We start from the raw sequence: 13,035 nt of genomic DNA, 5'->3' as shown, positions 1-13,035 counted from the left end.
GGAATAATACTGCTGAGAGAGTTGCAGTGTAGGAAATACCCATCCACAGTTTATAAATCCTATCCATCTCAGCACGTCTCAGGGAGTACTACCAGGGCCCTGGAGAGCTAGTGCAAATGCTACTTTTGCAGCTTGCGTGGCTAATTGTTTATAAAAGTCTTTCTTTCCTTCTGCTGCACCTGTGAGCGATTATATCCAGGAGACATTTGTGGTGTCCATCTCGCTTGGCTCCAGCAGCTCCCAGAGGCATGGCACCTGGGATGCTCCAGGAAAGCCCCTAAATCCCTGTCGGACACGGACAAGAGGACTAGGCCACACTGCAGATATTTCTCCCCGTGCTTTATCCCGTGAGAGCCAGCTTTCAGGTGGTAAATGACAGTCTGGGCTTTAATCACTCCGTGTGTGCACTGAAATGAATACTAGGGCATTTGCTTCTGGAGTGTGTCAGTATCCCACAATTTAAACCTCCCTGCTATTAGCAGCTATTTGATCCCATAAATATTGGCCAAATGCTCAGAATGGATACCTGCTGTTCACAATGATAGCATCGAGCTAGCCTTAAAATTAAGTGCCATCATCTCTCATAGTCCTCCGTCGAACCACGTTGCCTCTGCTACACCCCACCGACAGGATAAATTGCTCTCGGCACAGGTGATTCCCACCACCGTCATGGCAGGCACCCTGCGTGCAAGCCTGCCTCACATGAAACCTGCTGTCTGAGTGACAAGATGGGGTTTGTATCCCTCAGGTCTGGGTAGGAGAAGCCTCAGCTCCAGACTCCACAGCTCCTGGCACTCAGCAGCCCCTCTGGGATGTCCCCAGTTCACTTGGTGATAGTGACGGACTGCTACAGGCACCGGCTGCTTCTTGCCCAGTCCTTTGCTATGGGCCAAGCTGAGCAGGGGGAATAGGGCCCAGGACACCATTTCTGTGCCTCTCTCCCAAATGAGACACACAACTGCCCATCCTAGGGAGCTCCCAACCTAGCTACGAGCTGGCGATGCACAGGACGATGCAGATGGGAAATCGCAACGCTGCTGAGTAAAGCATGTGGCACCCCACAGCCTCACCACTGCAACACATCGTCAGCCTCATGGCAAAGCAGGGCTGTAAACACGTGAAAAGGCTTAAAATGGCTTGTCTGAGCATGGAAGAAGTAGGTGACAGATTCTGTTTGATCCTTAATGAGAGCCAGCACTGGGCAGAGCGCGGCGGGTCAGGGAACTGAAAACAAGGCACCATGTTTGCCATGACGAAGCATGTGAACTGGTGGAAGTATGCCAGGGACGGTGTGGGCAACAAAATGGGCAATGAAGACGATCTTTGTGCGTGTCCCTCGTGGAGAGGGGCAGAGGGGGCCCATACGGGGCATGGTGAGAGGAAAGGGGCACTGCTGCAAGGGGGGAGCTGTGTGGGAATACAAAAAGTACCCAGTGGCAGGGATGCTCCCCAGAAAAAATGTGCATTTTAGACAAAGTGTGAAGGTTTGTGGCAGTGTAAGGACGTTTATAATTTGTACAGCTGGCTGCCAGGCAGAATTCCTTTATTTATGCTTTATCAGCACCAGACAAGGAAAGCAGGGCACAAGGAGCCGAGGCGTGAGGTGCGCCCCTCACGCCCTACAGGGGAACATGGCAGGGCGGCAGGCACCAGGATGCCACTGGGGCCGCGTACAAGCCCCTAGAGGCTTCCCCACACGGCAGCGCTCCCCTTGCCCTGCCTCCAGCCCCCGCCGGGCTGTACGGACCCCCAGGGCCGCCCTCAGCGTGCAGCATCCCCGGCACCCCTCAGCCGGGCCGGGCCCCTCTGAAAATGGCCGCCCCCTCCCCGCCGGGCGGCCGCGCGCAGGCGGCTCCCGGCCGCCATTTCGCGACGCCTCCCGCGGGCGGCCGGGAGGGCGGGGCCGCACCCCAAGCCACGCCCCCCCCTCCTCCTCCTCCTCCTCAAGCCACGCCCCTTTCCCTCCCCCTCCCTCCGCTTCCATTTGCGCCTGGCCGGGCGCCGCGCGCGCCCCCCCCCCCCTCCCGCCGGGTGCTCAGTCATTGAGAGGCAATAACACGGTGACGTCACCGCGGCGCGCGGGCAGCGCCCGGCTGCTGCCGGCGGCTCCGTGAGGGGAGGGGGCGGGGAGGGGGGGGGGGGGGAGGCCGTGAGGGGGAGGCCGCGGCCCTAGGGCTGGGCCTCCCCCAGGGCCTCCCCCAGCCCTTTGGGCCTCCACCCCACTGCCTCCACCCCACTGCCTCCACCCCATCCCTAAAATCCCCTCACAAGGCGTGGAGGCTCGCCTGGTGCTTCCCTCCTTCGCCTCTGGTCACCCTAAGTTATCCTCAAGCATCCCCAAAATAAGGAGCTCCAGGGTTGTCGCTGCTCTGAAATAAATAATTTTCCCTAAATACATCAAATCTGTGTTGGTGTTGGTGTTGTGTGCGCTGCCCGAGCCCGTGAGAGGGACGCATGAAGGCATCACCCGGCCGTGCCTTCGTTCCCGCTCCGAAGATAGAGAATATTATAAATTTAATGGGTCTGCTTCATAATTCATAGCTTGCTTGTGGAAAAAAAAAAAAATCATAATAGGTTGGTGTAATATGTCAGGCATCTATAATTCATGGCGCTGAGATCACACGGCCGCCATGCAGCGGGAGCCCGCCCGGCAGAGCGCGGTGTTTGTAATTAATCTGGGGAAAGAGAAACAAAGGCAGTAAGCGGGAGGGGACAACAAGAAGGCCAGATCCCCCTGATGGAATAACGCTCAGCCAGAAATCGTGCATATTTTTTGGCTAAAATCAACAAAGTCGGCCAAGGGATGGGATAAGCTGTACATCTATCAGCGGGCGGTTCGTGTGTCTTCAGGCAGCCGGGCGGCCTCGGGCCCTGTTGCCCTTTTTTTGGGCTACGAGGTGCCGAAAAGAGCCGGGGGCCTGCGTTTAGGGCATTGTTGGCCAACGTGTCTGAGACTTTTTGGCTTAACCAAAAAAAAACAAAATAAAAATTAACAATGGTGCCAGGCTCCTCACACAAACTGATGTGCCGCAATTCAGTCACTTTAATCGGATACAAACGAGGCACAGGGTGCGGAGGCATCACGGAGAGGCAGGGGTGACCCCAGGAGGAAGCCCCGGCCTTGCTCCCAGTGGGCTGTGACGGAGGCCTTGCAGGGCTGCTGGAGGCCGGGGCCATTCGTGGTTTTGTTTGCTCATTTGCGACTCCCTCCAAAATAATTGGTTTTCCTTTGCTGCTCGCTTGTTTGTTTGTTTGGCTGCTTGCATTCTTTGGATTCAATTTCCCCTGCAATATGGCCTTAATTTGCATTGCGAAGATCCGCTTTTATTTATGCGTTTATGTTGTTCATTCGTTTTAAAAAAAAAAAAAAGATTTTAGTTGCCCCTGGGCTGCTGGCCCTGCAGAAGGACGAGGGCCCGGTGGGGATGCGGAGGGGTTTGGGGGCACAGCACTGCAGCTCAGCTCCCCAAGGCCTGCACAACCCCCGGGTTCTTGCAGTGAAATGCACGGAATTGGGGAGCCCTGGGGTGCCCCTAATTGTAGGATTTCTGATCTAACCCAAGGCGGGTTTGGGCTCTGGAGTCTCAGTGATGCCCTCTGGTGACCTGTGCCATGGGCAGCACGCAAGTCCTCCTCCTCCGGGGCTGCGCCTGCTGGAGGAGTTGCATCAGAGAGCAGCTCATCCTGCTCTAGGGGTCCTTAGGGGAAAATAAGCAGAAACTGGGATTTTTATCAGCTTCTGCAGCTTCTCAGACTCACGGCCTGCTAACCACCCTCTGCGGTGCCCCCAGCTGAACCCTGGCATTTTTCCTCATTTGGGAAATTGTTAGGGGAACGTCTGAGCATCACTGCCTCATGCCAGCATGGGAGGAGGAGGAGGGCCCTGGGACCCTCAGCTAAGATACCCTGATGGATCGGTCCGGTTATTGCCCAGCACAACACACTGGAATTAATTTTGACTTTCACTGGCTCTAATAGTCATCCAAAAAGCGTGTGATGGTGTTAATCCGCCCCAAAGGAGCATCGCGGGGCCCGACACATTGTTGTGGGTGCAACGCTGAGAGCTGCTGGCACAAAAGGCTTTGTGCAAGTGCAGATTTTTTCCCCTACGTTTTATTGGTTTTGCCTAGGAGCCTCATGTGGCAGAGAAGAAGAGAAGCAGTACCTAACCCGTGTCTAACAGCCGCACTGGGGCAGCGTTAAACTTTGCTCTTATTTTTCTGCAGTATTTGCATGTTGATATTCTGCAAGGAAAATAACCCAGAAGTCCCTGTTAGAAGCCTAGGGATGGGCAGACAGGTAGAAGAAGAGGACTGTGTCGTGACATTTTTTTTGTCTAGGGTCCATAACACAACACGAACATGGACAGAATTACCCAAAGGGTCACTTGCAAGCTTGTCCTGGACTTAATGACTGCATAGATCAGACCTAACTTGGTGCATGGCAAGCAGCAGATGTGCTGGTCCAATCCAAACCCAACTACATTTGCATCTATCCTCCAGCCTTGCCTCATAAACCCTTGAGAAAAACCCAAACCCTCTGCTGCTCCCCTCTGGCTGGGCTGCCTGGCACTGCTGCTCCCATGGGCCTCCCATTTATCCCAGTTCTTCCCATCCCGGTGGTGGGAATGCTGCATCACAACAGCTCGGCATGGCGATGTGACGTGGAGGTTGTGGTGGGAACAGTGATAGCTGTGGGCACTACAGCAGAAAATTCCCTTGGCAGCATCCAGGAGAGGGGAGAGACAACAGAATTGCAAAAAGACTTTTAAATTTTCACAATCCCTTTGAGAAAAAAAAAAAAAAGAAATAGGCAGGCAAAGAAAGCCAATGCTGGTGTATAAATAACCAGCAAATGGCAGGGTGTTCACCCTTCCCACACTGTGGGTTACCTAACGCGTTTCATTGCTCGCTGCAGCTCGTGGTGAACAGTGTGTGCCTGAGCCGCCTGCCAGCCCAGGGACTCGTGAGCTTGTGTCCATGCTCCAAAATGCAACCGGAGCAGAGCCTCCTCCTTGTCCTGCATCCCAAGGGGCTGCAGCAGCCCGCTGCGTGAGGCTATCCCAGCCCCATCCAAGAGAACTGGATGTGTGCCTGAGGGATGTTACGGAAACACACACAAAAATGGCACGAGCATCCAACCTTGCCAGAAATGAGTGCTTGCCTCCCGTCTCCCCAGTGAGGCCGTGTTACACTCTTCATGGTGGGTGAGCAAGGCCCAAGACGGGCACCCCACCCGCGTGGGGACACAGTGGCAGACAGCAAGCGGCAGTGACCAGAGCGTGAGCCATGTCCGCTCATACCCACTGCTCATTTCGGGTTGGCCTCTGCGCTCCCACCAGCTGCCAGACTTTCAATATCAAGTCTTTCAATAGGAATGGGATGAAGGCAGGCACTTGTTTTTGTACCTGTCCCTTTCCTGCTCTGGATTCATACCCAAACGTCTTGGTTTAACCTTGTCTTCATGGTGTGCTGAAATCAGAAGGCTGATGCGAACAGCCTGAAACACCCGGGATTTTCAGCTCCGATCTGAACTGGAAGCTGCTCTCCCAGGCTTTGCAGCGCTCGCTATTTTTAGCTGCATGTCAGAGAGTTGAAGCAGCACGTGGGGAGATGTTATGACTCTTAAAATTACTGTAGGAATATTCCAGGGAATGGTACCAATTCATCAAAAGTGAGTTTGTCGCACGAGATAACTCTGCGACCTTTGGTGTTGTGTTGCGTTTATGGGTCACTGGCTATGAACGTTGCTGCAATTTCTTTAGCAATAACCCGGTGATTACGGAAAGGGAAGTAGCTATTAATATGGTAAAAGGCACACCTACGCGAGGATGTTTACTTGTGGAGGCTGAGGGGGAGGGGAGGCACCCTTCAAGATGTTTTCTGTAGCTCTTCGGTGTCATCCTAAAAATAAAGACCCGTTCTCCCTTCCCCCAAGAGCAGACAGAGCATTGCAGTGGGGAAGCAGTGCCCTGGCATTTGAAGAGAAGGACGAGGTGACAGGCAGCAGGTGAAAGGAGGCCTTGAGGTGGCTGTGAAGCCAAGACCAACACTCACGGAGGCTGCAGGATGACCTCTTGTTAACACCCAGATACAACATGTCTGAGCCGTGCCGCAGCATCCTGTGAGAAGCGGTGGATGGTTTTGTGACCGGCAGCATCTTCTGCAGCACCAACAGGGCTGCCTGTCTCTGCAGCAAGGCTCTCATCATCCCATACCTATGGGCAGCGAGGGAAGGCCGTGGGTATCCAGCCACAGCCAGTTCAGCTGTCAACGCTTTGCCAAGCTTCATTTCTGCAGGGAAGTCTCCTGCTCTGTATTTTCTCCCCCTGTGAAAAGCTGCTGTATCTAACAAGAACCCTGGGGGTCTGCAGGACCTACAGTCTGCCCAGAGGAGCACTGCCAAACGCAGGCACAGACACAGATCTGGGCTTTAGGGATGAAGGCAGAGGGGTTTTAGTGGCCTGGCCACAGCAGTGAAGGGAAGGGAAGAGCTGCGGCCTGTCCTGGTGGGTGCAGGAGGAGCTACCTGCACTCCGTGCTCAGCAGGGTGGGCTGATTTATAGCCCAGCATGCAGTTATGGCTTCATAATAACAACAAAGGTGGTTCTCAGGCATTCCAGCCCGGTACCTCCACGTCACCTTCTTGCCTTTGCTAACTGTGCTTCTGATTTACGGTCACATAAGCAAGATGAAAATCAGTCGCCTCAGTTTCCAGACAGTCTGGAGCTAACCAAAGGGGAAAAAAGAAGAGGCCAGCTTCCAAAAATGGCCTGGGTTTATCTCTGCCTGCTTTCAGAAGCATCTGTTTTGGAGCTCTCGTGTTAGGCTAGCTCTAAGTACAACTGTCCCCACGGCTTTGTTGATAAATACTGAACTCCTGACGTCCTGCCTGGCAAGGGTTGTGAAGTTTCGTTGATGCAAAGCTCCTCAGTTTGTTCTGTGCTGTGTAATCATCCAGGTTGCTGGGACTGTTCCCTGCAGGGTCTCCCTTCTGCTCTTACTCCAGTCTCGCTCACCATACGGCTTCGTTTCTTCAGTCCTCCACTCGTCACCACTCTTTTTCCAACCTCAGCTGTACTCTTCACGTGTTTAGCTCACAGAAGAGTTAAATCCTCACAGACTGCTAATGGTCCTGCAGCTAATCAGCTGCCCTCTGCTGTATTTGTCACCTGGTTTGGCTCCTGAGAAGCCCACGGGGTCTGAGAGCCCTCAGTCCTACACAGCGTCATGGCGAGGATCTGCGCCTGCTTCTCCCACCCGCCTCGCAGGGCTTCATTCACCTGCTGCGACTGATGTGGGGAAAGCAATTAAACATTTATAGCCCTGTAGCCTCCTGGCACGTGGGTGGGCCGGCCTGCTGCCTGACCTACATAGGCTGTGACTTGGCTGCGATTTCGCCGCCACCTTGGCGCAGGCCCCAGCCTGCTCGCCCGCAGGCCCGTCCATGTCCCGCGCCGCTCAGACGAGTCCCTCGGTGACACAGGAGGCAGAGCCCTGCCCCTGCTGGGGCTCCATCTCTGACCTATATCCCTGGGGTGGCAGAGGTGTGTGTGGGCCTGGGCCTGGGCCATGTCCTGGCTGACCACCACGGCTCCTCCTGCTCGCAGTGGCGGTGTTTTTCTTTAGCTTTCTGAGCAGATTCACCTGCATCCCCTCCTGCACTACAGTGAGCCATGTGGGCAAGAGTTAAGTGAATAAAGTGTGCTCCATCCACTTCATCTTCAGCCTTAGTTACCCCCGGTAACTAATAGGAACGGGATGGTGGCCTGCTTTTGGGTCGCCTTTGGGTTGCCGATCTTTGTGATGCTCTCCCCTGCTGGATGTGCCCCGGGCAGCTCTTGGCCCTCACCCAGCAGCACGGCTGGAGCAGGAGATCTGGACGTGCTGGTAAACATTTTATAGATGGAAAATAAATCCATCCATCTCTGTAAGAAATGCTGCCCCCAAGAGAAATTTCTGATCATAGGCAAGGCTAAGTGCACAGGCACCAGTGAATTCACCACCAGCATTGATTATTTCATTATAAATTGCTCACTTGCTTTTTTACATTTGCTTCTGTGCAGAAACGAAACACCAGCTCCTGAAAATAACAACTGATACACAACCAAAAACCTGACTCGCACATGAAAACGCTGGATCTTCCACAGGGGCTTTCCTGCTGTTTAAGCTCCTTTGAACTTTAAAGTACGAGCTCCACCAAGATTACAGAAACGTGCTGCCTTAGCTGCTGGATTTTTCACCATGCCGAATGGGAGCCAAGTGCTCAGAGGCTGATGGAGAAGACCAATCTCCATATTAACAAACAGCCCTGCAACGGCATTGCTGATTAATGTCAGAGACAAGGATGTAGATGGAGAAAAAAGGGGCTTTCCAAATTGTAAAATGGGGAAAAGAAACCAGTTTGCTACCTCAGTCTGCTCTGATATATGCACAGCAGACACGTCAGGATACTCAGCAGTGGCCCCTCAGTGACACCGAACTCACTGGTGGCCTCCTCCTTGTTCTGGAGTGGTTGTTTAGTGGAAAATAAAAAGGATTGTTTACCGAGAGGCTTTTGCACAAAGCTCATGGCCTCGTACCTACATGGAAATAACCGGTGCTAGGACACCACTAGAGAGGATTTTCCTTCGCAGGGCTGGAAAGGGACTAAGGAAAGGTGGACACTGAGTGTAGAACATGAGAAGGGCAAAGAAGAGAAGGCATGTTGGTCCTTGACCCTGAGTTAAGGAGGTCTGGGCAGCTCTGCTCCCCTTGTATCTCCTACCTGATGGCTTCAGCAGTGGCTGGGGGCCAGCAGAAGATGTCCAGGGCCATGATGTGAGGCCCAGGAGCAGGGCACAGGGCTGACCCTAGAAGAGCTGCTGAGCTCTGCGGCTTTCCACAAGGATGGGATGACCTTCTTCACCCTTGAGGGGTGATTGGAGAGAAAGAATATATCTCACTTTTTCTCACTATCAGAAGAGACAAGCTGGTTTCTTGGGGTCTTCTTTGGGAAGGAGGAGATTTCTCCAGGAAGCCAACATTTGGCCCATTAGCATTTTTTCTTTTCATAAATCCTGAGCTGAAGGTAACTGGAAAAAAAGAAAAAAAAAAAAAAAAAAAAAAAAAAAGATTGTGTAGTGGTGTGTGACTAACTGCAATCTTGCACTGAAGCCAAACCAGGCAACTCTAATGGCACAGACGAGAAGCTGCCACCTAGGTAGGAAATTTTTCTATTTGCTTCCCATGGCCTCCTGCCCGTGCTGAGCCCTGTGCAATTGCTGACAGCACATCTGCTACGGGGCTGGATTTACACCGCCTCATTCTCTGTTTATAGGGGTGATTCATCTTTGGAAACATTGGCTACTGGATGCCGTTAGAGGGATATTGCCCGCGATGGTGTGCTCCATCGTTCATTCTAACCTTTGATTTCCTGGGTGACATCAAATGATGGGAGTGTTTTTTATGATCACCTGCATTTGTACAGGCGAGTGCAAGAACGTGCAGGTAGGTGGGAAGGCCGCTGTGTCTCGCTCTGTAGAGAGGAGGAGAACAACTCCTTGGAAAAAGAAAATAAGAGGGAAAAAAAGGTAAATATCTCCCCTCTCCCTAAGGCACAGCTGAGAAAAGCCATCACCATTTAGCACAGACACTGGTATAACCTCATGCTCCCCACAAAACACATTTCCCTCAGTTCGGTTTCCACGTATCAGGTTTTGCCTATGAATACTCATGAGGCACAAATCAGCCCCTTTAATCCATGATTAGCATGTCACCCCACGCTCAGCAGTTGCATCATGATTTGCTGTTATTGTTGAATGGATGCTGTGCTATTTAATTGTTTTTTGCTTAGTGATCTGTTTGCTCTGTTAATATTTAATTCTCTTTTTCCATCCTTCTTTCTACCCCCAAAAGGCCTACAGAATAGGAAAGCATCTTTCATTTTCTCAGGCTTCATGTGCTATCGTAAGAAAATACCTATTCATAATCTGCTGTACGTGATAATGATGACATACAGTCATAAAGCTGGAATTTTTAAGTGCTTGCCACTGCTGCTTTATAGCTGAGAGAAAAAAAAAAAAAAATGACCTGATTTGAAGTAAAGCAGGTTAGTATGCTTTATTTGCCTTTTCCAATGGTTCGGATAATGAACAAATTGTCATCTTTACAGATCCTCTGCCAGGCTCAGAGCTGAGTGCTGCATGCAAGCCTGAATGACAGTAAACAACGCGCTGCCTGGTGCTTTGCATGCCACGCAGAGGTGAATTCATGAGAACAAATTAGACCTTTGATTGATCCTTTAAACAAAAAGAAAGGAAAACAGTAACAGTAATTTATACGAGCTCTAGCTGCATTGCATTTTTTATAGTGATCAATATTCTGGGCATTGTAAACAGCAGCTTTACATAATAAATAGCTGCATTATGCAATGCTAGTTAAATTTAGAAATGGTTATTTTATTACCTTCAGCAGACATAAAAGAGAGAGTGATAGAGCCGGGGCCCAGGGCTGCTGGTGTCTGAGGACGCGGGGACCAGCTGGGGCTGGCGGGAGGCGAGCGCAGCCCCGGGGGCCTGGGGGCTCTCGCACCGCCTGCAGGGTGGCCCCCGCGCCGAAACGCAGCGCGCTCCATAGCCAAGCATCTCCGCACAATAAAGGGGAAGATTTATGATGAAGGAACGAAATGTGCTACTTTTGTTCTCCCTGGTGTCCCCATAAAGCTTTTGTTTGACAGGCTGGTTGGGCTCTGGTTCGCTCCAGGCTCTGCTGTGCTGCTACCGGCTGCTCTGAGACCGGTTGTGTGCGGGCTGGAGATCAATTATCTTCCTGCTAGGGATAAACAGGGTTTTCCTCTTCCCTCTCTAGTAGCGTTTGCTATTATCCTGGAGAAGAGGAGCCCTTTCTTTTCCTTCCCAGCCACACACGCAGATGGGTTGCTGAAGGGTGGGGACGGAAGAATTCAGATTTGTTGCATTCATCTTAATAGCCCGCTCCCCTTGCAGCCTGCTGCTGCTAACTTAGCGTTCAGTGCGCTGCCCATTTACAATAGGCTGGAAGGATGAGCTCCTTTGTTATAAATAATTATGAGACATCTCAATCCAATAAACGCATTGAAATGAGAGCCTCTGAAAATGCGAGACTGGAAAAATACAGCTGGAGAAGGAAAGTCGCATTGTGAAATCCTCAGCTGAGCACCACACTGTTGGTTGGCTGTTTCATAACACAGGGAGCTCCGATGTGGGAAACGACGGGACTCTAATGAGGACATCAGGGCTGTGATGTTGCTCTGCTCACAGTGGTTGGCACCCACTTACCTGGAGGCTGAGACACTCTCAGGAAGGCTAGAGGCAACCCGCTGGTGGAATTTGTGGGTAGGAGTTCATATGGCACTGCGGCTGTAGGGCTCCAAGTTAAAGGTTAACACAAAGCAGCATCAAACTGAAGTTAAATGTAGATCTAGGTCATCATTTTACAAGGACAACTGGTGGGTTTTTAATGGACTGCACCAAAATCCTGATTCAGAAGAGTGTTCAGCTTTTCAAGAATATTGATTGGGATCAATATTGGAAATATCTCTAATATTTACACGGATTTGCTTTTTCTCAACTACAGTTCACACTTAGTACAAACAAGATTCTTGCCCAGCATCTGTTATGCCCATGAATTTTCAAACTATTGAGCAGCACGTAGTGGCTCCAGAGAAATCATTAAAGATTATTTAGCTGAGCTGCTCTGAGAGGTGAAGAGTTAAAGCTAAATCCCATTTGAAAGTAAACTTTGGAAAAGCAGTGAATTTTCTCAAAGGCTGACTGCTCTTGATTTACAAGGAGTCCTGATCCCAGTCCTGATTTCAATTAAAGAGAAATCCTCAGGCATTTCTGCAGTTTGGCGTCGTTCTTTATTCCACATTGTTATATATTGAGCAATAAACAAAACAAACAAAGACTGTATTCTGCAATGAACTACATACGTCCTGTGCAATCTTGGCAAAATCAATAGGTCAGAGTCTGGCCTTGGATCGTCTCAGATCCGCTGTCAATAATCCCTCCTGCTGCAGTGGAATTTACATCTGTGTAAGTAAAAGTGGAATATGGAGACACAAACCTATCGGTGTATTCACCTAAATAAGAGCGAGGGAACAAAACACTGTCGACTCCACTCCTCTCTACAGAAGAAGAAGAAAAAAATAAATAGGTAGCTGGCGTTGTAAACTGATTTAACTGTCAGGACTCCAAAAACCATGACAGTATGTCTCGAAGGAAGCACATTAAACCAAGCTATGGGATCGCTGCTTTCTGCCTGTTGTGCCTCTAGGTCCTGGTTCCCCGCCTGGGTCTGCAGCTCCTGGGCCATGTGCTGGAGGCTGAGCTCGCAGGGCAGCAAGCACCAAGTCTTTAAACAGCAGGGATGTGGTGCTGCCTCGGGAGGGAAAGGAGGCAGAGGCTGGGGTAAAAGCAGCTCAGACACGGCTCCGATTACCCCATGGGAACTTGGTGACACAGCAAGGGGACGGGTGGGCTCGGTGTCCCCACTGCCAGCCTGTCCTTCTGCCCGAGGATGGCATCTGAGCCTCTAGCCCCTGCTTAGCACTTTCCTGGAGTGATGAAATATTCAGATGGCAGACATTTTAATGCCTCCCTCTATTTCTGTTATAGCCGAGTCTTGTTTTTAAATAGATCAGATTCTCATCCCCATTCAAGGCAGCATAAATCAGGAGGTAATCCAGGCAAAGTCACCTGGCTCTGCTGAAGCCCATACAAAAGCATTTGTAGGAGATTGCAATCACAGAAAACGCTCATGGCACCGGGTGAGTGAAACCGTGCTTCAGAGCCATAAATATCATAACCTGCCTTTGACGTGGACCCTTCAGATCTCCCCCCTTCGTTGCAGCCTGGCCGGAGCTTGCCCAGCGAGTGCATGAGGCTCCGCGTGCCCTTTCATCCTCCCCACACGCTTCTTCCTAAGTCTTCATTTGTATGCACACGCTTTGTAATCACTCATCCTGGCCATAAAACCTACAGGATTTTAAATTGAACTGAAGTCCCAAATGCTT

The sequence above is a fragment of the Netta rufina genome, assembly GCF_964035555.1.
Source record: "Netta rufina genome assembly, chromosome: 9".
NCBI classification, from domain to species: Eukaryota; Metazoa; Chordata; class Aves; order Anseriformes; family Anatidae; genus Netta; species Netta rufina.
The sequence above is the reverse complement of the archived record's forward strand: the minus strand, read 5'-3'. Positions refer to the sequence as shown.